General features: G+C 55.4%; 1 protein-coding gene across 5 annotated transcripts in view; it reads right to left on the reverse strand.

Annotated features, from left to right (window-relative positions):
- Positions 1-22,745, reverse strand: part of PRDM11 (PR/SET domain 11) — a 95,617-nt gene extending 72,872 nt beyond the window's left edge. For 2 of the 5 annotated variants that reach the window (XM_070383506.1, XM_070383502.1), the window contains exon 1: positions 22,306-22,612. The gene's annotated coding sequence lies outside the window, so the exon portion shown is untranslated. The other 3 variants (XM_070383504.1, XM_070383505.1, XM_070383507.1) reach the window with 3 other exon arrangements.
- Between the last annotated feature and the right edge of the window lie 1,079 nt (positions 22,746-23,824).

Consider the following 23,824-nt stretch of genomic DNA (forward strand, 5'->3'; position numbering starts at 1 on the left):
AAGTCCATTCCCTGAGACCCAGTTGGCCCCAGGATTCCAAGCACCAAGTTAACCACAGCCAAATAAGGCTGGGGGAGAAGGGGGTGTGTGTGCTGGGGGGGTCAGGCTACAAGCAGCATAGGGCCTCTGGGCTGAGCCACCAGGGGCCAAAGTGGGAGGAAGGCAAGGTCTTGATGGGCAAAGGCCTGGATATGTACATCCATTTAATGTTCTGCATTGATTGCTGGCTGGGCGGCAGACAGATGCTGGAGACCCAACGTGTCCTCTGGTGTCCCCAGCTCCTTACCTCTATGATGCTAATGCAGAAGGCAGAGAGTCTGTAAGCAATCTGCCCCTAGGTCCCACCTGTGGCTCTTAAGAGCCAGTGCTGGCTCTCACATCTCACTGCCTCCTACGGATTGTCAGAGCTGAAAGGATGCACCCAGGCTTCAAAAGTGTTAGTCACTCAGTCCTGTTCAACTCTTCTCGGATTCTAGGAATTGTAGCCCACCAGGGTCCTTTGTCCATGGAATTCTCCAGGTCAGAATACTGGAGTGGGTAGCCATTCCCTTCTCCAGGGGATCTTCCCCACTCAGGGACCGAACCCAGGTCTCCTGCACTGCAGGCAGATTCTTGACCATCTGAGCCACCAGGGAAACCCGGCCCAAAGCCCTCCTTTCTAGACGAGGAAATGGAGGCCCAGAGGCAGTGACTTGCTCAAGACCTCCCAGAGTAAGACTCTGGGAGATGCAAACCCACCACCACCCAGCCTGCTCGTGGCAGCCCCTCCCCCAGCTCTGTTCTCCCTGCCCCTCTCCACGGTGGTGTCCTTGGCATCCTCGCTGCTACACTCCTCCACCGATCCCTAAAGCCTCTACACCACCGGGTAGGACCCTGATGAAACACCGTGTGCTGTTCTGGCCGCAAGGAAAGGGGCACCACTGTCTGCACCACGAGACCGGGGAGGGGGAAAGGCTGTGGAGGGAGCGGGCTGCAGGGCCAGCGGGGCCGGTGGGCGTGACCCCAGCCTTTACTTCTCCTGCCGTCCCCTTCTGCTCCCTCCTTTCCTCCCTATTCCATCTCGCCCTGCCATTCTCTGGCTGTTCACTTACCCAGTTTATTTACCCAATTCTGCCCAGAATTTCAGAATTACAAGACACCTCACAAGTCACCTAAATCCCTCCTTCTCCAGGTGTGGTCCACAGACCTGCAGTAGGGCCATTACCTGGCGCTTGTTTGAAATGCGGAGTCCGGGACTCCACCCCCAGACCTCCCAAATCAGAGTCTGCTTTAAAACAGGGGGCTCCCCAAGTGACCTGTATGCCCAGTGGAGTCTGAGAAGCACTAATCTACATTGCCAGAGGCTGGAAGCCATGGTGTATATCATCCCTGAGCACGCACGGATACCTCTAACAGGGAACCAGGTAGCCAGGCCACCCTTCCATCCTGGGACAAGTAAGGCGTGTGTGTGTGTGTGTGTGTGTGTGTGTGTGTGTGTGTGTGTGTGTGTGTGTGTGTGTGTGTGTGTGTGTGTGTGTGTGTGTGTGTGTGTGTGTGTGTGTGTGTGTGTGTGTGTGTGTGTGATGGGAGGGGCGGTCCACCGTGGGCCCTGAGCATCCCCTGCGGAGTCTGTCATACTGTAAGCCCGCACCACCCTCCCACCCTAAGCCGTTTCCGTAGCTAGTCACACAGGTAACTAAGCCAGTCGTGGCAACACAGCACAAGTACCACACAACTGCTCGCTCCCCAGAGAAGGGGAACTGACTTGATTACTGCTGGCTACAAAAGGTGCCAGGTCCTCAGCCCTGAGTCCTTCCAGTGCGGCGTAACCTACAGTGCCCACCTGGGCCCATCATATTGCCCCGTGAGACCTGGGGGCAGAATAACTGGTGCCACCGTGCTGATGAGTCTGCTGATTCTTGTGCTGGGGGTAATAAATTGTCTGGCTGATCCACGGAGTCTTGGCCACATGTAGCCTCTATGCCAAGAGATCAGGGTTCTTTCCTAACTGAATATGTGTACAGGTGTGATTTATGTGTATGAGTGCACCATTAGTGGCCACTTGTGAAGAATTAACTATCTTCCCACATTCCCATGAAACGGCTTACACATGTGGGTTTATTCACACACTAGGACCTGGATTTGAGGGTATTCAAAGGGAACCTGGCTCTTCTCGAGCACCTCCATTGTGCCAGGACTTGGCCCAGAAGCTCCACGTTTTTTTTATCTCACTTAACCCTCTCCGCAATCCTGCAGGGTGGATTCTATCCCTGTCTTACCCTTGAGGAAACTGAGTCTCTAGCAGCAGCTCAAGCTTGCAACGGTAAAAAGCATAAATGATCTGGACACAGACAGTAAAGAAGTAAATAAAGAGTGAGCTGATTTCAGAGCACACCTGTGAAGGCAGGTGCTGCGATTACTAATTATTATAATGACTGTATGTCAAGTTGCACCAACCGGTGTTCTGGGGCTTCCTGGGCTGGGCTGACAAGCTCCACACTGAGGAGGCACTTACACTCCACAGGGGTAAACATCGCAAGGACCAAGGATGCAAGACCTTCATCCTGGTTTTCCAGGAAGGAGCAGGAGGGGTATGGATGTGGCTGATGCCAGGCTGTGCCTGGGGTCCTACACGTGCTGTGGAGGAGATCCATTCATTCACTCCTGACCTTTGCATGCTGTGGAGTGCCAGGCACTGTCCTAGGTGCTGGGAACCCGGGCTGAACTAGGTCCCTGCCCTCATGAGGCTTGCAGCCCGGAAAGAATGTCTGTAGGCTTCCCTGCTGGCATCCATTCCCCCTTCTGGCACCAAGCCCCCGGGTGTCCTTTTCGAAAAGGAGAGCCCCCGTTTTGAAATGCTTCACTCTGATTGATTGGCCCGAGGACTGATCCACAGCAGATGTATCTGCCCAGCAGAGTGAACGGTGCAGGGAAGGGAAAAGGGCCCAGCTAATCAAGAGCTGCAGTCTGGGGGCTTTGGAGGAACCTGCTGAGAAGAGGAGGCGCTGAAAGAATAGAACATAAGCACTGATCTGCTGGCAGCCAGCCACTGTGCCACCGAGTCCAGCAGCCTGCCTGTGAGTGGAGCCAGTACAGAAGAAAGCAGAGTCAGACAGACAGGCCGAGTCCTGATGACGCTGTGTGAGCCCTGGATCCAACTGTGCCTGAAGCTGTGGACACGCATGAACTTCTCACTTTGCTAGGCCCATAAATTCCACTTCTGCCTAATTCTGCTTAACTGGGGTTTCTGTCTGATTGTATTTACTCCTTTCAACAATCTTCTGAGTTCAATTTTACTGTAGTTGTTTTTTCAAATTTAAAAAAATGGAGGCTCAGGAAGTTAAGTAGCTTGAACAAGGATGTAAAGCAACTATCTAGAGACTCTCCAGGTCAAAGCCCACGCCCCTCTCCACTACTCCAGGGTGGCAGTCCAGTGCTGAGGGTGATAAACGGCAATTGCAGGTGGGGTAGGGTCTTCCATGGCAGGGAGTGAAGGGACCTCCTCAGAGAGGTGGCCCCTGAGGAATGATTAGAACAAGACCTTGCTCTAACCAGAGACAGGCTTAGAGAGAGGCAGCAGAAGTATGGATCCACAGCTTACAAACGGATGGCTGACTTTCTTCCAATTTTTATTTTTGCTTTGGGTGCCAGCTCTAAAGAAACAGAAGATTTCGTGTGAAAACACGGATGTGCAGCTTCTCTGGAAAATCGGAAGCGTTCGCAATGCCAGGCAGGGGGTCCCACATGGCAACAATTTGCCAGGGCTGGGTGGTGGTGGCCAAATGGGCAGGGCACTTACTTTCCACACCTCCGGCGGACCCGTGTCCCTCCTGCCTGGGCTGGGCCGCTGAGTGTGTGGCAGAGACCAAAGTGCTGTGTAGACGCTGTCCTCTGGGAACTCAGCCTCGGGTGAGATGGGGTGCTGGGGAGGGGCCTCACCGGCGCCAGCCTCTGTCCAGCCTGGCTGCACCCAGGAATGGCCCAGAACGGCTCTCAGCAGGGGCTCAATACACATTTGGTGAAGGGAAGAAGAAAACGTGAGGGTGAGCTGGGGCTTTCCAGGAGCACTCACAGTGAGCTTATAAACCCACTCCAAGAGGCAGCTTGGTGTAGAAGTCAGGAAAAACTCGGGCTCCACAAACTATGGCTCTGCCACATACAGCTGTGCCGTCTGGGGAGTTTATTTCACCTTCTGGGCCTCCAGTTACCCCTCCATAAAATGGGGATAATAATACTCAAAGAGAGGTGTTGTGAGCAAAATGGTGAGCAGTCAGTAAACAGCCATTAGCCTGACTTCTTCCACAAGTCACTTTCCTGAGCTAAATTCCTTCCTCTTTCTGAGCCTCAGTTTACCCAAGGTGGTTAGGCTGGACTTTCAGCCAGAGCCGACCAGCTCTGGTATTCTGTGACTATGAAAATTCCTGCAAACTTCCAGAGCTGGGCCACAGAGAAGCACCCCAGCAGGTCACAGGGGTCTCTCTGCTGAATCACTCCACCGCTAAGGGTCAAAATAGACCCAAATGTCCATCACAGTACAATCATGTGATTCTAAATTCATTTAGATTCAGCCCAAGTTTCAGCTCCAAGGCCTGCAAAATCATAACCCAAAGGCCCAGGGACACAGCTGGAAGGAGCCGGCCCTCGGGGGCCCTTTGGGGGATTCCAGGGTGTCCAGTCCTTGCTTCTGAGCACGCAGGCAGGGCTCCGCACAGGCGCCTCGCTGTGGCTGGCGCCCGGGCACCCAGCTGGCAGAGCCGTTTCCATTCCTCGCACACGCCCCCGGATGGGAAATGATTCATGAAAACCAAGAAGGTAAAATTAGCCCAGAGGCTGCCGAGTAATTTATGCAGCCAGCAGCCCCGGGAGGGAGGGGAGGCCCCCGCTGCCAGCTCACTGTGGCCTCCTGGGGGCTGGCGGAGGCCAGCCTGGCCCTCAGCAGCCTCTGCCTCTGGGGTCTTCTATTTCTGGACTCAGCCTCCAGAGGCTTCCGGAACTTTCTCTGACCCCCCTCCCCCCAATTTTCCAACCCTTCGACAGATCCGTGCATGCCACTGGGGAACCAACTAAGTGTCAGCAGGTAGCTGGGGAGACATGCCTGCATGTCATCCTAACCTCAACTTAGGGGGACCACGTCACCTCCTGTTTCACCAGTGAGGAAACTGAGGCTCAGAAAGGCCAAGTGGGTGGCCAGAGGTGAGTGGGAAAGCTTGTATTCAAACCCAGATCTTGCAGCCTCCAGAATCAGTGCTTGCCTCCCATGCGGGGGTGCTGTCTGCCGAACCCGTTTCCCAGGGCCCACCCGGGGGAGTGCAGCCAGTGGAGTTCCTTGGCAAGCCCCACCCCGCGCTGCCATGTGCGTCTCACAGTCCCAGGACTGTCTGGGACCAGAACCTGGTCCTTGATTCCAAGTCCAGTTGTCCCCCAACTGGCAAGGCTGAGAGTCCCCAGTAGCCTAGTGTCTTCAAAAGGGGTTGAGAAAATGCCAGTCTGGGTGCTAAGGCATAAACCATACCCCTAAAAGGGAAGGGCAGAACAGCAGTGAGCCCTATGGTCCCACTTCACATGGCTGTACGCCCAGGCCCAGAGAAGGGCAGCAGCTTACTCAGGGCCACCCAGCAGATCTACGGCAGATCCTGGGATGGACCCCGGCATCCCCGGAGTCCCCCTGCAGAGAGCCTACCGTCAGAGCTGCCCACCAAGGGAGCATACCAGAATGCGGGCTCCTGCCATGCAGGAGACCTCCAGGGGCCCTTGATCTGCCTCTGCCCCAGGCACCTGCCCCACTTTTGAAACCCACAGTGAAGAGCTGGAGGGGGCCCTCAGAAGGCGGTGGGTGAGGCCTGGAATCATGCTCCACACCTGTGGGAACCTGGGTGAGTCACCTCGCCTCCCGGAGCCTAGATGAAAGACAGGCACGGGGAAATGACAAGAAAAACGAGGGAGGGAGCTACCCAGCTGGCTGTGAGCGACCTAGAGGAATGCAGGGGTCTGCACGCACCCGCTCACAGGGCTCACCCTCCGCCCTTCTGGCCCCAGGCTCTGCCCAGAGGAAGCCCAATGCCAGCCACGGGTGACACCCCACAGGCACCCATGCAGACAGAACTTGCCTCCATCCCCCCCAGTGAGACAGCTCAGAGCCGCACCCCAACTCCCAGGATGGTTCAGAGCCACTTGGAGGCACCATCTGCCCAGAGGGACTGCAGCTGCCATGGACCAGCCCTGACCTCAGCACTTTGAAACACCTCCATGTGGTACTCTTCCCTTCGACGCTGGAGAAAAGGTGGCCCCTTACTTTCCTGCCACTCAGAGAGGCCGAGTCACTTGTCCAAAGCCTCACATCTATTCACACAATTATTCCCAACAGATGCACACCGAGGTCCGCCATGGCTCAGCTACCAGGATAAGACAGGCGGGTGTCGCTCTCCCGGCTGTGAGAGGCTTGTCGTGGTCCAACGGGCAACTCTGAGCCCCTCTGCTGGGAGTGCAGTCTCAGCTTCAGCCCCCACCCCCACCCCACTGCCGATACGACCACGGGAAGCCACCTCTCTGTGCCGGTTCCCCACTAAATGCAGATAATAATGGTGTCTATCTCCTGAGGCTATTCCGAGGATGGAGTGAGATATTATGAGTCAAGACAGCATAGCACCTGCCACATAGTAAGTGCTCAGTAAACATGAACCGTTCCTGTGGAGCCAGGACCCAGCCCATCTTCCTCTTCTGACACCAGCATCCGTGCTCTTAACTCAAAGCTGGGCCAGCTCAGTGTCCTCGGTGTGACCTGCAGCATGACTGCGGAAGGTCTACGGGGAGAATCAGGGAGTGGGTTCCAGTTTCCCCTCTGCCAGCCGCCAGTTCAGACTAGCCCCCTGTGCCTTTCAGAGCCTCGCTTCCTCCAGTCTTAAAACGCATCCCATGATGGCTACTCTCCCGCCTCCCCGGAGAAGCACCCAGGGTCCCCAGGGTGGCTGCAGACCCCCGCCCACACCACAGGACAGGCCCAGAGAGAAAGCTGCTTCCCCTGCAGGGGCACACGGCCTCAGCTGAAGCAGCCACTCTCTGTCCTGCCACCTCTGGCTGCTGAGAGCGTTTGCGGCTGGTGCTGGGAAAGGGCCGGGCCCCGGGCCAGCGTGGGTGCTTCTCGCCTCTCAGGAAATAATTCCAACCCTCTGTGCTCACTGACCACACATGCCACGGACCAGAGGGCAAGAGGACAGGCAGGGCTGCCCCACTGGGCACCTTCTGCCAAACTATCACACTGGGTGGCCTCATGAAAAAGAACTGAACGAGGAGCCAGTTGGCCTGGGTATATTCCCTTAACCCTGCCAGCGCCTAACTGTGCAGCCTTGGGAAAGTCACTTGACATCTCTGGGCCTCTGTCTGCACATCTGTGAAGTGGCCTTGATCAGGCTTCCTACTTCAGAGCGTGGCTGTGCAGAGCTGGTTAGATGGTGGCATAAAGGTGGTTTCAAACCTAAAAGGAGGGGAAGAGGGATGGAGGTGTGAGAAAAAGAGCAAAGGGGCCATCCTTTCCAGCACTAACTAGATGATGAGCTGCAGAGATTTACCCCAGGGGCTGAAAGGTAAATCCAAGCTTGGACCAGCCAGTGTGGTCCAGAGGGGCCCCAGGGCTCTCAGGGGAGAGCTTGGCCCTGGGCGGCTTTCTTCTCCTGCTCACCCTGCAGGCCAAGGGAGATCAAATCCCTGGCCACAACAGGCCCCATTGAGAGTCGGCAAATCTGCCCAAGGTATGGGGTTACATTACCAGGTTCCTGGCCACCATCACCAAGCAGAGGGTCAGGCTGACCTCCTTCCCTCCCCGCAGGCCTCCATCCAGAACCGACAGGGCCGAGCCAGGCAGAAATCTGATCGTCCGCTGCCTTCCCAGGCAGCAGCCTCCTCTGGGAAATCAGTGGACAGCGGGCTGAAGCTGTTGCAAAGGCTGGAGCCATCCCAGGCGGCCCACGGGAACACGGGCCCTCTGCCCTCAGAGGTGGGTCTGGAGCTAACACAGACAAGAGAGCCCAGGATAATAACATTCTTGGGACTGTTACCAGCATCGTGCACATTATACGTGTTAGTTCACTTGGTCCTCATGGAAGTGCTACACACGCCGCCGTGATCTGTTTCACAAAGGATGAAACTAGGCACAGAGGGGTTAAGTCAATTTCCCAGAAACACCAGGATCTGAACCAAGGCACTTGGATTCCAAAGTTTACTTATCACAACAGCCAGGAGGAGACACTGAAAAACACACCTTTTGAGTAAGGGTAGAAAAACCCAAGTGTGAAAGAGGAAAGACTCCAGGGGCCATGGCTGTTGTTTCCAGCCCTCTGGGGACTGGCAGAGGGCAAGGCAGCAGATTTTCTCTCTGGCTAAAGAAGAGATGAAGGAATAGCTGGAGATCCTCAGGGAGACATTTGGTTCTGGGCAAAGCCTCAGTGGACAGACTTTAAATATTGCACAGCAATTTTTTAAAAATGCAACTGGCTCCCATAACCCAGCGGCAGCACAAGAATAAAATTAGAATTAAGCTAAATGTACAGCAGTAAGAGAATGGCTAGATAAATGATAATCCTCTCCACTGACACACTACTGTATTCAGTTCAGTTCAGTCTCTCAGTTGTGTCCCACGCTTTGCGACCCCATGGACTGCAGCACGCCAGGCCTCCCTGTCCATCACCAACTCCCAGAGCTTACTCAAACCCATGTCCATCGAGTTGGTGATGCCATCCAACCATCTCATCCTTTGTCATCCCCTTCTCCTCCTGCCTTCAATCTTTCCCAGCATCGGGGTCTTTTCCAACGATTTACTACTTGTTGATTTACAATGATTTACAGTGATACACTATTGTGTATCAGTTTAAAAAAAAAAAAGATAAAAGAAAAAAATTATGGTAAGCTCACTACATAAAACTATGACTAGATCCAAAGTTAAATGAGAAAAGCAATTTGCAGATGAAACCACTTGTTGAAATGTACATACATACATATGTATGTACATGCGTATACACGTGCTATAATGGTACATGTTCCCATAGGCTCTGTGTGCAACGTACAGACGGAGATCTAGACCAAAGTAATAACAGCGATGATAAGCCCTGCGGAGGAGGCTAGAATGCTACGGTTATCGAGGAAAATCATGTTTCACTTTTTAAATAATACTTGATTTTTTTATAGCAAAAATTTTTCTGTATATTCTTTATATAATTGAAATTTAGTAAAACAACATAATAAAAATACAAGGAGATGTCTTGGGAACAGTGAGCTACTGGTCCCTGGACGTGTGCAAGCCCATGCATTGGGGTGGAAGGATTTACCACAAGGATGGAGGGGTCCAGCCCTTCTGAACCTCACAGCCTCACCAGAGGAGGAGGAGAAAAGCCCTTACTGTCCCCGCACTGTGAATGTTTTTAAAGCAGCACGGAATCTCAGGCCCTGGAGGAGGGAGAGGCCAGGAGTTGGGGACCCTCACAGGGACACCGGTGTGTCAGAGGCCCACAGGCCAGCTTCCGAGTCCACCTCCTGCCACCAGCTCCCCCCCCCGCCCCGTTCTCCTTGCCCCAATAATGCCGTCCCGGCCCCTCTGTCCCAACAACCCTCAGCCCCCGGCCAGCATGTCTGGTATCAGGCTTAGACTCCCAGGATCGGGGCCATGTCTTTGGGAAGACCTCACACTGGGGGGCAGGAATTCAGGAAGGAAGGAGAAAGTGACTTACAGGCTGAACGCACCTGACTGTAAACTGAGCCCAGACAAGGGCCCAGGCCACCAGGCCACACGAAGAGCCCTGCCTAATCCAACAGCCTGAGCCCCAGCCCGCAGAGCCCTAGTCCTGGTCAGGCACCTAGCTCCTGACACTAACAAGCCGAGATCAGTGCCGCTCTCACCTTCAGGACAGCTACAGGGCCAAGAAAAGAGCCAGGATCCACTCCCCTGTGGTCCAGTGGCTAACACTCCATGCTTCGAATGCAGGGGGCCCGGGGGTTTGATCCCTGGTCAGGGAACTAGATCCCACATGCCGCAACTAAAGATCCCACATGCCACAGCCAAGTAAATAAACACATATTTTTAGAAAAAGGAAAAGAGCCGCGAGGTATGGGTCCAAGTTCCAGCTCTGCCCCTGACTTCCTACAAGACCGTGGCAAAGTGACTGAACCCTATGGAGTCTCAACTCCCTCATCCACAAAACGGGCTCACAGTATCCACCTCCCAAGCCTACCGTGAAGATGAAATGAGACATCATCCATGTAGCTCCTTTGTGAACCGTACAGACTCCCCACAAAACACAAGGCCTCATCCGTACCACGGATGAGAAAAGGAGGCGGCCACATCTGAGGGCCAAAAGCAGCCACACTTGCTGCAAGACAGGCGTGAGTCCATCCAAAGGGGCAAAAGAGCCTTTCTTGGCCAGTGTCCTTGACCGAGAGCCAGGGCAATCAGGGAGCCGCCGAGAAGTGCCGGGGGGAGTCCTGGTTTCCACCTGAAACTTGGGAAGGGAACCCTGGGAGATGGGCCAGCAAGTCCTGGCCTCACCAGCCCAGGGAGCCAGAGCTGGGGCAGGTGACAGGGCTACAGGGAGGCCGGAGGGAGAAACAGCAGGGCTCAGTCCCTGCCAGAGGACGCTGGAGCAGAGGGCCGGCCTTGGAGCACCTGGGAAGGAAGGCCACACAGCCCATGAAGAACAGGCTCAGAGGGGCGCCTATGAGGAGAGGGGCGGCCAAGAAGCAAGATGGTGCCACCCACTGCTCACAGAGAAGCGCCAGCTCTGAGAGAGGCCGGGGCAGCGGGACAAAGCCTGGAGAGCGGGAGGAGGGGAGTCCAGCTGCCCCAGAGTCACCCTTTCCTGCCTCGGGAGAGGCAAGCCTCCAAGTACCACCAGAGTGAGTGAAGTTGCTCAGTCGTGTCCTACTCTTTGCGACCCCACGGACTGTAGCCCACCAGGCTCCTCTGTCCATGGGATTTCCCAGGCAAGAATACTGTAGTGGGTTGCCATTTCCTTCTCCAGGGGATCTTCCCGACCCAGGGATTGAACCCGGGTCTCCTGCACTGCAGGCAGATACTTTTGCTGTCTGAGCCACCAGGGAAATCTCTTCCAGCACCACCAAGACCACAGTCAAAACCAGAGCACCCCGCGTGACTCCTGCAAACGCCTGCTGGACTCCCCGCTGAACGGCAGCCAGACAGGCCTGCTGCGTGGGGCCCACCACCAACAGGGAGCTGCAGGGAGGGAGCCAGAGCCTGGGCCACCCTGCACAGGGCCCCGAGGAGGAGAGAGTAGGTGGGGCGGACGGGAGAGGTCCTCCCTGCAGCAACGTGATGGGGAGGACCTGTGGCCACATGCAGGCCCAGGAGCACCGTGGTCTGTTCCCAGGGGCCCCGGGACAGAGCAGTTGCCTCCTCTAGGAACAGGAAGCTGGGCCACAGCAGGAACTCTGCTGCCCCGCCACCGCGCCTACTGCTCCTGGGTGCTGACCTCGTGGGAACAGCAATCCTGCCTTGCCACTTCCATCAAGCGTCCAGCCCTCAGGCCTCAAAAGCATCAGAAAGGGTTCGTGCAGGAAGCAGCTTCAGGCTTTCGTCCACGGCTCCCCTCTTAAGCGAACCCCAGGCTCCTCACGTACCAGGCTCCTGGGGCCTGGCCAAGCCCCCAAACTCAGCCCGGGGCCTCAGGCCTTCCCCCTCCCAAATGCGGCCCTGGACTCCTTCAGGCGGCCGACACACCCCGTTAGCTCGCAGCGCTGGCAGCTTAGGGCGGGGTGGGGGGGGTACAAAAAGGTTCCGCCACGGCCATCCAACCACACCAGACACCCACCCACTGACCAGGACAGCCTGGGAAGGACCGCCCCTCACACCGGAGAACAGCCTGCTTGTCCAGCCCGGACTGACTCCCAGAGCAACTAGGTACCAGGCAAACTCTGGAGTCTGCTTACCAGCCACTCACCCCTCTGGGGACCACGAGGCAGCCTCCCTCAAGGCCGAAGACCAAAGGGAACTTCGGCACAGATGGCCCCTTCGGGCCTTAAAGTGCCCGCGCAGCCGTGATCTTATCCCCCACCACGCGACCTCTGACCCCGGGGCAGTCTTGAGGTCTTAACTCCTTAGCTGAGCAGTCAAGGCTTTCCTGGTCTGGCCCTGACCTGCTTCTCCAGGGCCCATCCACCACCTCTTCTCCAAACACTCTGATCACCTGCCATGCCCAGAACCCTCAGAACCGCACGTCACCTGCCTTTGCACATACTGTTCCCGGCACCAACAACGTCCTTCCCTCTTCCTCCACCTGGCAAACTCCTACTCCTCCTTCAAGGTCCAGCCCAACAGCACTTCTGGGAAGCCTAACGCCCCTCTCCCCTCCCCCGCCACCAAGGCAGAATACTTGCTCCTTTTCCCACCTTGTCTCTGAGCAGCAGGGCACTTCCTACCTTCAATCACAGTTAGGATCTGGGCCAGAGCTGCTCAAGCTATTTATGGTAAAGAGGCTTTTTTTTTTTAAGTTTTCCAATCTGTTGCCAACTGATGCTTTTGTAAATTACAATAAGAAATGATGCAAGTCAAGCTGCCGATATGAGTTTCCCAACACTTACTCTAAGGTCTGAACCTACCGTGCTACGGACCAGTAACAGGAAACTCACGGATGGGCAGTGGTTTGCGGACCACCCTCTCCCTGGCCCTGGGGGACTCTGCCCCTGGTGCTTCCAGTTCAGGGCCCATTCAAATTACGTTTATGTTTGGACCTCCAGAGCCCAAAGGGGTGCTCCCTGAACAAGTGCTGACCCAAATGCTGCAAGGGAAGGTCCCAGCAACCCAGGAACAGGGGCAGCACCTGCGCCAGGCACCCCCATTCTCAGGTGAGCCCGTAGACACACAGAGAGGGTAACTGGCCTGATGCCTGGTCCAGGCTGTTCTTTCTCTTACTGCCTGGCATCACAGGGCACACTTCTGGAATCTGCAAGCCCTCCAGTCCACTGTCCCTTCCAGCACAGGCTCCTGACGGCAGTGCCCACTGCAGGAACAGTGAGGCAGCCCCTCACAGGGATGAAGAGCTCGGCCTCTGGAATCAGACCTAACCAGGATGCAAATCCTGGTTCAGCCTTTAATAGCTGTGTGACCTTGGGTAAGTCACCTCACGTCTCTGGGCCTCGATATTTGCTCTGTAAACTGAGGCTGATAAGATGATTTGGGCAGCACTCTGCTACAGGCAGGGCCCATATACACCGATTAGCTTTATTCAAGTTTGGCTGTCACTGATGTTTATAAAGGGCTTCCCCAGTGGCTCAGTGGTAAAGAATCTCCCTACAACGCAGGAGCCGCAGGAGATGTGGGTTCGATCCCTGGGTCGGGAAGATTCCCTGGAGAAAGGCACGGCAACTCACTTCAGTATTCTTGCCTGGGAAACCCCATGGACAGAGGAGCCTGGCGGGCTCCAGTCCGTGGGGTTACAAAGAGTCCGAACATGACTGAAGCAACTTTGCACGCATGCCCGCACGATGTTTATAAAACACCTGGGATCGCCCAGTCCAAAATTCTGACCTGGATCTTCCCTTTCTGCTCATCCTCCCTTTGCAAGACCCAACATCTCCTCTTGGGGGTAAATTCTGCTCAGTTGCTGAGTTGGCTGATTCCCTCTGCAGATCCCATTGCCCTGCCCTCCCCCCACCCCAGGCTAAGGGACTTCTGCCTTGACACCTTCAGCCTCTGAATCTCTTCACCTCCTCCCCAGATATCAGCCCCCTCTGACTTTTCCTCTGGGACACAGCTGGTCTGAGGAAGGGCCTTGACCCACCCCAGGAAAAGCCCCATTTGCTGGGGTTGGAGCAGTGAAGTGCTGGGTTGTGTGGCTGAGTGGGGTCCCAGCCTTCAACTCCTCCCTCACCCACCCAGAGCCCACCCGCCCTGTACCTTGGGCCACGACAATGCAGAGTCCAGCCCGGCCAGGTCCCAGTCGGCTGCCCCTACGAGAGGCTCACTCCCTGCTGAGGCTGTGGGTCGGGTGGGCCGCTCCCCACGCCCCGCAGCCGTCCCGGAGCCTCCCAAGCCGGCCATGTCCATCCCCTGGGCATCGGGCAGCAGGATCCCTCCCCGGCCCTCAGCACTTTTCCTTGGGGAAAGTACGAGATAGTGAGAGAAGCTGCTCTGGGGAAGCTGACATCGTGGGGGTGGTTCCATATATACTTGCTCAGTGACGTCCACAGCAGCCCAGCCCAAGACAAGCTGATAGCCTGCCTGCTGATCCCTCTCGCCCCCAACCCTGCCTGGAAGAAGCAGTCTACCAGTCAGCACATCGCTGACCACCCCCATTCCTTCACGCACATCGTCTGGGGTCTGCTGCCTCGGTCCCCCCAGAACGGGGCGAGCTCCAGCCACCGCAGATATGTAGGCAGGGGCTGGACAGTCTGCCCTTTGGGAAGGACTGGGCCAAACGCTCTCAGAGGCCCCCCTTGTGCTCTGATTCCAGGAAGTGGAGGCCTGGGGTGCAGAGGAAGAGATGCTAGATTTGGAGTTAGAATGTTAGCTTGGTCGCTCCCTAAGTTGCAGGACCTCCAGCAAGCCACTTCCTGTCTCTGAGCCTCAGTTTTCTCAACTATAAACTGGGCGTTACGAGAGTGGTTCTGCTCACCTCAGAGGCTAACGATAAAGGATGTGGGAGTAGTGTGAAGTTGGGGAGAGGTCTGGGTTGCCCTTATAGGTCAGGTTGGGGGACGTGGGAGAGGGGTGTCAGGGAAAGCCCTAGAAGGTGCCGAAGGCTCCAGAGGCCTAGGGGCACCTCACTTTGCAAACAGGGCTCCCATCCGTCAGCATCCACCCTGATCTGGGGCTGGTACTGGGGAGCAAGGCAGCGAGCGGCCCTCTGTCCTTCACCTTTGCTCCCCTCACCCAGAGTCGTTTCACTGGAGACTCTTAGTTGGTCCAGATATACCAGTAAGATTTGATTCGTGAGGTTCCAGGTGGGGAGAGGGTCCCGAAACCAAGGGCTTATCAAACTCTGGGTTGAAAGCACCCAGGGGTCCTGCAGGGAAATTGTGAAACTGAAAGTCACTCAGTCGTGTCCGACTCCTTGTGACCCCAGGGACTGTAGTAACCCCAGACTCCTTTGGCCATGGAATTCTCCAGGCCAGAATACTGGAGTGGGCAGCCTTTCCCTCCTCCAGGGGATCTTCCCAACCCAGAGTTCAAACCCAGGTCTCCCACATTATAGGCAGATTCTTGACTGTCTGAGCCACCAGGGAAGCCAAGAGCTTATAATCAAATCCTGGGTTGAAAGCACCCAGGGGCCCTGCAAGGAACTATCACATAACACAAGGAAACCTCCTTCATTAAGGTGGGTTTCTTCAGGCGTTTGGAAAGATCAGATGACGGCTGTGTGATCTGAAGCTAGTCACTTACCCTCTCTGAACCCAAGTTTCCTCATCCAGAAATGGATGAGGAAGAGACCTTATGGGGCCGATGTCAAGTGCCCTGATGCTCGATACATGGTCCTCTTAAAATGTGGTCCTGAAAAAACACGGAGGAAGGAGTTTTTTTCCACAGCAGGTAATACAGGACTGACATGACCGTCTCTGTTTACAGCAAGGGAGACTGAGGCCCAAGCATGTTTGGCTTTGAACACAAGCCCGCTGGGGGAGTGTGTCTGAAGGTATGGTTAGGTCACCTTTAAGTCGAGACCCCTGTGACTATGCACCCTCCCATCTCCGGGCAGTGCTGTCCGGCACAAGATTATGTCAGTGCCCTGGGAGATGCCGCCCCTGTGGTTCCGATCTCACATCCACGGAGCTGGCCCCCAGAGCTGGCCCTGTGCCGCACCGGTACTCGGTGCTGCTTCCCGGGGAGCCCTGTGAGGCCAGCACCATTATCATCCCGACTGTGCGGATGAGGAGACAGGCAGACGCACAAGGGGCAGCCTCTTACCGCCATCTCCCAGCTGCCGAGAGCAGGGGCAGGGCTGGACCTGAGGCCACGCCCCCTCCAGGGCGCCCCGCCCACACACTCCCTCTCCATCCCACCCCGCTGCCAAGAGGCCAGTCCAAGGGACTCTGCCGCATCTTATCTGGAGGTGCCATGGCTACTCAGAAGTGAAGTCAGACACACTCCAGGAAGCCTTCAGTCCCCAGAACTGTGCTCCAACCTAACTGCACTGACTCTCAGTGCGGAGGGGCAAGTCCTCTCCCCCCGACCCCACCCTCCCTTTTGGAATGGCCTCCACCATGCCCTCATCCTCACCCTCTCCTACCCTGACACTGTAACAGCCTCCCAACTGGCCTCCCTGCCTCCAGCCTCACACCCAAGCTGCCGCTGCTGTTGACGACTGGGACCTGGGCCTGCTCTCCATGTCAGCTTTCTCCTAATAAAACTTTCTGTGGCTCCCAGAGGCCCCACAGACAGAGTATAAACTCCTCTGCAGAGCGGTCATAACCTTTTACAATCTGGCTGGGATAGAGTCTCCGTGTTAGGTGGGATGGTTCAGCAGCCAGAAAACCTGGGTTCAAATCCCAACGCTGCTGCCAACCAAATGGGAAACCTTGGGCAGGTTAGTCCACCTCTCTGAGCCTCGGGCTCCTAAAGGGAAATAACAGCACCAATGTCAGGGTGCTGCTGGGAAGATGAAATAGGAAACACGTCATGAAGGACTTTGCATCCATTAATAGTAAGTGCTCAACTCATTCATTCATTCCACAAATACGAGGCCTTACTATGTGCCATGCACCGCTCATGCAGCCCTGAACAAAACTGACAAAACTCCCCACTCTGGGAACTTATAGTATAATTAAGGGAGGCAGACAAAACCAACATAAGTAAAATCCAAGGTGTGTTGTACATGCTGTGCACTATGGAGAAAAAAAAAGGCAGGGAAACAGTGGGATAAGGGGACAGGGGGTGCGATTTTAAACAAGTGCCCACGAGAGGGTGACATTTGAGCAAATCCCAATGCAGGTGAGGGAGCCTACCATGGAGAGCACCCACTCTACCAGTGGGTAAGAGTGTTATGGCAGTGGGAACACCAGTGCAAAGGACCTGAGGCAGGATCAGAACTGGTGTGTTAGTCATATTACTTTTATCATCACTATTCTTTCTTTCCAGTTTCATCTCCCTTCACCTCCTCCCTTTCCTGCACCCTTCAGCCAAATGAACTACCAGAGCCTCCCCAAGCCCTTCTGTGTGCACATGCCTTCGGACAAGTCACACTCCATGCAGGAATGCCTTCCTTTCTCTCCAACTTCTACTCATCCTTCAAAACCCAGCTGAAAGGCCTTCTCCTCAGGGAAGCTTTCCTTGACTTAGAGTCCATGGCCCACTCTCTTGTCCGCTTCTGCTGTAACCTGAAACTGCATGGTTAACTGCCCACCTCCCCAGACGGATCAGTGAGTTCTGGAGGGATAGGACTGGCTTTCGCATTGCACCCCTAAGCACAGCACAGTGCGGTTCTGTGCACTGACCACCTGATGAATGAAGGCAGAAACGAAGGATGCCCCAGGCCTCCCCCCTTACAGAGCCCTCGCCCTGGGCATGCCACCACAAATGACCGCCTCTGTGAATGCTGGCCTTTTCAACGCAGATATAAATCTGCAATATGAAACAGGCTTTTTAAAAATAACAGCACATTTTTCTTTTTCCTTCATTGTTTTTTTTTCTTTCTGCACGGCTTATTTTTCCAGTGCAGCCCTGGACCAGCTGTAGGGAAGTCCCTCCCAGGCCCACTCTAAGAATACAGGGCTCTGGGGCCTCTAAGGACTCCTAGGCCCTAACAGGGATGGAGGAGGCACCAGACGGTTCTAGACGAGCTCTGGCACCAAGGCTACCAGGCACCTCTGAGCCAAGAACCTTTTTGCTCAAACGCGATGTCAGGTGGGTTACCTCTGGGAAACCTTATAGCCCCATGTGACTTTTCCAAAGCGGCTTCTCCTTGATGGGTCTGGAGTTCTCTGCCCTCACTCTAAGAGGGCATCCTAGAGAGATGGCATCAGATCCAGGGTTCCAATTCTGGCTACATCATTGGGTAGCCCTGGATACTTTCCATCACCTCTTGGAGCCTCAGTTTCCCCATCTGTGAAATGGAAATAATAATAATACCTATCTCTGTTTTCTGCATATGGTATGTGACATGCTTAGGACCATACCCTAGGACACAGTAAGCATTCAGTAAATATTAGCTGCCTTCATCACCGTGACCTTCATTTTCATCAGCCCTGGATCTCTTAGTGTGCAGTTCCTTCACTAAATCATATACTCTCCAGATCAGAGACCTCAACGATCCGCTAAATCTCACCCTCTTGGCCCTCCTGGAATTTTCTCTCATACATCCCAGAAACACAGTCCTTCTGGGGGTATGAACATCTGTAAATATGGAAAGCTTGGTATCCATACTCTAAGGGCCACTGTGCCTGCCACACCTGACACCTCCTTCCTGCTGGACTACCTGCCCACACCCCAGGGAAGCAACGTTTATAAGGAATCCTGTCCTTAGCTCCCAGCACACCATGAGCCTGCAGCCAACGCTCAGAGATTCATCAGAAGATAGTTACTGAGCAACTCACGTGCACAGACAATGGAGACACAGCAGCACGTGCACACCAAACCAGGCCCTACCCTCACAGAGCTTATGGTCTGATCAAAGAGTAAGACTCAATCAACGTTGTTGTTCTTCAGTCGCTAAATTGTGTGTTTTGTGACCCCATGGACTGTAGCCCGCCAAGCTCCCCTGTCCATGGGATTTCCTAGGCAAGAATACTGGAGTGGGTTGCATTTCCTTCTCCAGGGGATCTTCCCAACCCTGGGGTTGAATCTGAGTCTCCTGCATTGTCAGGTGGGTTCTTCACCACTGAGCCACCAGGGAAGCCTGCAATCTGTAAATGCACCAATAAATATAAAACCACCACTAAGACGAGTGCTATAAAGGAAAGGCACATGGGCCATGAGAGATTGCCGTGGAGGGCTTGACCTAACCAGGGAGGGCTTCCCTGAACAGGTGATGCTGAAGCTGAAAGATGAAGGATGAGGAGACCCACACAGATGCAATGGAACACATCACCAGGGCAGGGAAACATGAGTAAAGTACTACGTTCGGCTGAACATGATGAATGGAGGGATTCAAGATGGTGTCCCCACAGTGTCTAAGGGCAACTGAAGTATTCCAGAAGGCTTTTCGGGCAGGGGTTGACAGACTCAGATTTATGTCAAATAGATCACCCTGGCCACTGAGGATGAGCTTTTCTAAGCCTGTGTGTGTGTGTGTGTATGTATCTCTGCCTAGAATGCTCCCCCAGTCTGTATCAGTCAGGACAGGCTAGGTTATGCTGCAGTAATAAACAACCCCAAATCTAAGTAGTTTGAAACAACAAAGGCTTAACCATCACTGATGCTGCACGTCCATTATGAGGCACCAAGGGGGTTCCACTCAGGGAGCGACACAGGGACCCAGGCCAGCAGAAGCAGCCACCAACCCTACCTCCTGCCAGTTGCCACACCTCAGGAAAAGAGCACTTAGGAGGGTCTCAACACCAGCAACCAGATGCTCTGGATCAGAAGTGGCATGGGCCACTGTAGTTCACAACTCATGGCCCAGCCAGCACAAGGGGAGCTGCAGTCAGTGCTACACGCGCCTGCCTGGAGGAACTGGAAATATTTAGGGTGTGGCATTAAGCACCACCAGACACTCACTCCATCTTGCTGTCCCCCAACCTTAACTCATTCATTAGATCACAACTGTTTCAGTATTCCAGAAGGAGGGACCGACATGTGCCGGAGAGATCAGAGAGATGCAGGGAAGATGGAAGACGAGGCCAAGGAAAGGATAGGCCCACATCACTCAGAAGCTTCTAAACCATGGGAACAGTTTGGTTCTTTACCCCACAAGTACTGTGAAGACTTTTCAATGCTTTATGCGGAAATGGGGAGTCTGCTGTGATCTTCTTGGGAACAGATCACTCTGCCACCCTAAGACTGATGTGGAGGGGAGGGTCACAGGTGGAGTTAGGAGGCTCGTGCTATTGTCTTGGGAATAGACAGTGGTGCTTGACCAAGACGCTCAGGAAGAGAAGACAGAGAAGATGTGGATGGAGTCAATTTAATCGGCTGAAGTTCCCTAGATCTGGAGATACAGTGGATTGCAGTGTGGGAATGGAGACACCAAGGTTTCTGCCTTAGGGACTAGCAAGATGGTGGCAGCCTTGGACAAGATGAGAGCCCTGGAGGTGGTTTAGGGATGAAAATGATGGAACAGCCTCGGACTCTGTGTGTGGGTCATAACTATGAGATAGTCAAGAGAACGAGCTGAGGAGGCAGCTGAATAAACAGGAATGACTCCTGCCTACTCGTCCAGTGGTCTTCACTTCCTTCACACTTGCCAAGAACTTAGAACCAGGGGAAACCCCTCCCCCATTTAAGTCCAGGTGAGGAAACATTCAGAAGTCTTACTTGACACCAAAGACAACAAATTTTTGAAACATATCAATGCAAAGGGTCAAGAGGACAGAACTGTAACTCAGGTCAGAGTAGTATGTAAGTGATAGCTGTGAGGGCTGGTGAAGGACTCCTGGGACCAGTGAGGGGAGCCCCTCACCTCTGAGCACGTCATTAGGGTAGGCAGCATAGACTCTGCCTCAGTTGCCCCTTGGAGGCCCCAGCAAATTTGGGACTGAATGGACCTGGGTGGAGCTTGTTGGGCAATTCTGATATTCCCTGGAGAGTGTTCTGCAATAATCCCAGGAAGAAAAATACTTCTTAACTCACTGTGGGCTATGGGCTAGGCACTGTCTCTGTGCTGTCTCATTCCATCTCACAACTGCCTGCCCAGACAGGCTTTGTTGGCCCTACTTTAGGGATGGAGGAGCAAGATCCAGAGAGGTCAAAGGCAATCGTGCCAAGTCCAAAGTCCCAGGTCAGTATGAAGGGGAAGGAGGACTCCAATGGAGAAGCCCTGTTTCATTAAACTAAAGCAACCGGCCTGGGCTCTATTCCAGAGAGGAAGGTTTACAGACACGTGCCTACACAGAACTCTGCTCACCCACCTCTGAGAAAGTCAATGAGCAAAAATCATGCCCCACTCCCCAGGGAAGAAGAGTTACATCTGCCCCATGGACCTCATAGCCCCAACCCCTTCCTTTCTCTCAAGGGAAAATGAGGGCGAAGGACAGCTTGGGTGCCACAGGCATCATGCTTCATGGAAAATTCTTTTGCTACAGCACAGACAGAACCCCCAGTTTATAGGTTTACAGGCATCAAGAGCCCTGTCTCATTCTTCCCCCTGTCCCCGCGGACAAAGAGCTGGGTGTGTTTCTTTTCAGCCACTCTAAATTATATACAACAGCCTTACTCCACATGAAACAAGCATCTGAGAAAGAAGAGAGGTTTAACATTTTTCTCCCTGAAGTCCCAGCCCATCCCGGGGGTGGTCTAAGCCCCTATCGCCCAACAACACCCCGTACAAGACACGAGCAACTTTTCCACCGGCACCGACCAGCGCTCAAGACAATCTGTATTCTCCTTGCAGCCACTTGCCTGGGGCGTGCTGGCCTTGACCGGAGAAAGGTCATCGGCCTCCAAGTGCCTGCAGAGGAGACTACCTTGGGGATTGCGGGGGTGGGGGGTGGGAATGGGGGGTACACTCCGGAGAGATTTCCCGAAGAGTCTACACCGCACCTGGGATACGAAACGTGCTAAAAGAAATGCCCCCGGCGCGACCATATTTACCGGGAAATCGTGCACCCCGTTGGAAAGAGGGCCCCCCACCGCACCCCGGCAGGACTCATGCCTCCCACGTCCGCCGCAACCCCCGTGGCCGAGCCCAAAGCGCGCCGCCCCCTGAGAACTAGGCCAGCAGCGGCTGCGGCGGCCGCGACGAGCAGTCTAGCCTGCGGCGCCTCGCCCCGCCCCGCCGGTGTCTCAGCGTTCTCAGGCCGAACGCCCCGGGCCCGGGCGGCCGCTGCCATTGGTCGGCGGCCACGTCCGTCAGCGGGCGGCACGCCGGCGCAGAGCAAAGGCTACATTGTAACAAGGCAGGCAAGCGAGCGAGCGGGGCGCGGGCGGGGAGGAAGGAGGCGGAGGGGCGGCCCCCGAGTCCCGCGCCGGCGGCGGCGGCGGCGGCGGCAGCTACCTGCCGAAGGGTTAACCCACCTCGGGCCGGGGCGAGCCGCACCCCCACCGCCACCACCCCGCTCCTGCGCCGCCCGGACCCCCCCGCGCCGCGGGCGCTGCACCCCCGGCCGCCCTCCGGCCCCGCGGCCGCTCGCAGCCCCTGCCCCGGCGGCCCCCCGCGTGCGCGCGCGCGCGCTGGCAAACTGCCGAGCGCTTTCCGAAGCCATTTTCAATGGCCACAGTGGCTACCGGGGCTGACTCACCTTCCCGGGAGCGCCGCGGCAGCCGCGGGGCCCGGGCGGCGCGGGCGGGCCCGGGCGGGCGGCTCGGCGGAGGCGGCGCGGCCCCGGCTGGCGGCCCCCGCGGCGGGAGCGGCCGCGCTGCGGGCGCGCTGGGCCCCGGCAAAGTTTCAGCGCCAGCCTCGGCGCGGCGGCGGCGGCGGCGGCGGCGACTCGCTGCTGCTCTCCTCCCCTGCTTTGACCACCATCTTATTAGTACAGGAAATGACATGGAAAACGGAAGAAAGCGGCGTTTGGGGCAGACGCGGACCCCCCAATTCAGGGGCCCGGAGCCGGGACTCACCAGCCGCGCGTCCCAACCCGGCCCCGGGAGAAAACTGCCGGGGTCCTCTCGGCGCCCCCGCCCCGCGCCCTGCCTGGAGGGGAGCGGGGTGGGGGAACCTGGTTCCTCGAACCCAAAAGGACAGGGCGACTTTTATAAACCAGCCCGGGAGAAATCGAGAAAAAAAAAAAAAATTGGAAAAAAGAAAAGGTTAAAAGAACTTTCGAACTGGGACACTTTTTTTTTGTTTTTGGTCGGAATTAAAAGTTCTAGAATTTTAAAAAGTCATTCCTTGAGGGGGCTCCCTGGCTCCCCCACTCCTGTTGCTGCCCCTTGTGAACCAAACTGGGGAGTAAACGTGTTGATATTTTTAACCCTTTCTTGGCTCCACTGCCCGCAACTGGCCCCCTCTTGATCCGGTTTAACCCTTTGAATGCCCAGCCATTCGGAATTCCAAACGCCAGGTGCATCCCGCTGCAAGCTGGGGGAAGAGGGCTGGGGGTTCATTTGAAACGTTTAACTATTTACGTGGGGCAGCGGTTTTCACGTCGCGAGCCGCACGTGTTCTTCAAATCGGAATTTTTTTTACCGGGATTGAGATCCTGAGAACCGGACTTGCTGGTCCCGGGCTGTCTTGGTAAAGGTGTTTAAACCGAAATCGCTTGCTTAGGTCCTCAATTTCTTCATCTGTGAAATGGGATTCAACATCGCAGAGCAACAAGGTAGCAAAGAAAAGAGCGGGCGGAATATTCATAAAGACGGTGTTTAAAAGCTTGAAAGGCTTTACTCCACGCTTGGAAACCTGACGGGTTAGGATGCAGCAGAGAACACCGCGGGATGGCGTAACCAAGACAACTACTCCCAAAATAACAGTGTTCTTCTGGCGTTGTCTGCAAGGCAAGGGGCCCAAGTGCCAGATCTCTCCTGTCAGGGGAGGCTATGCTGCTCTGGCTCTAAAACCGAGGTGTAACCTCTAGTAGAAGGTTGTCAGGAGGAATTTGACCTCAGGACCGCGCCGGGGCGGGGCGCTGCTTAGGGAGGGGCTTCCCGACCTTCAGACATCCGTGGAAGCCCTGAAAGTCTTGGCGCAGGAGGTCTCCAGTGGGTACCGCCCCGGGGAGATGTCCTCTCGGGGATGGAGGTCCCTGTCAGTTTACCTGCTGGCTGGGAGCCTGAGTCCCAGATGGCATCCATGGTCAGACCCCAGGACATGCTCCTAGC

The sequence above is a fragment of the Bos mutus genome, chromosome 15 (assembly GCF_027580195.1).
Source record: "Bos mutus isolate GX-2022 chromosome 15, NWIPB_WYAK_1.1, whole genome shotgun sequence".
Lineage (NCBI taxonomy): Eukaryota > Metazoa > Chordata > Mammalia > Artiodactyla > Bovidae > Bos > Bos mutus.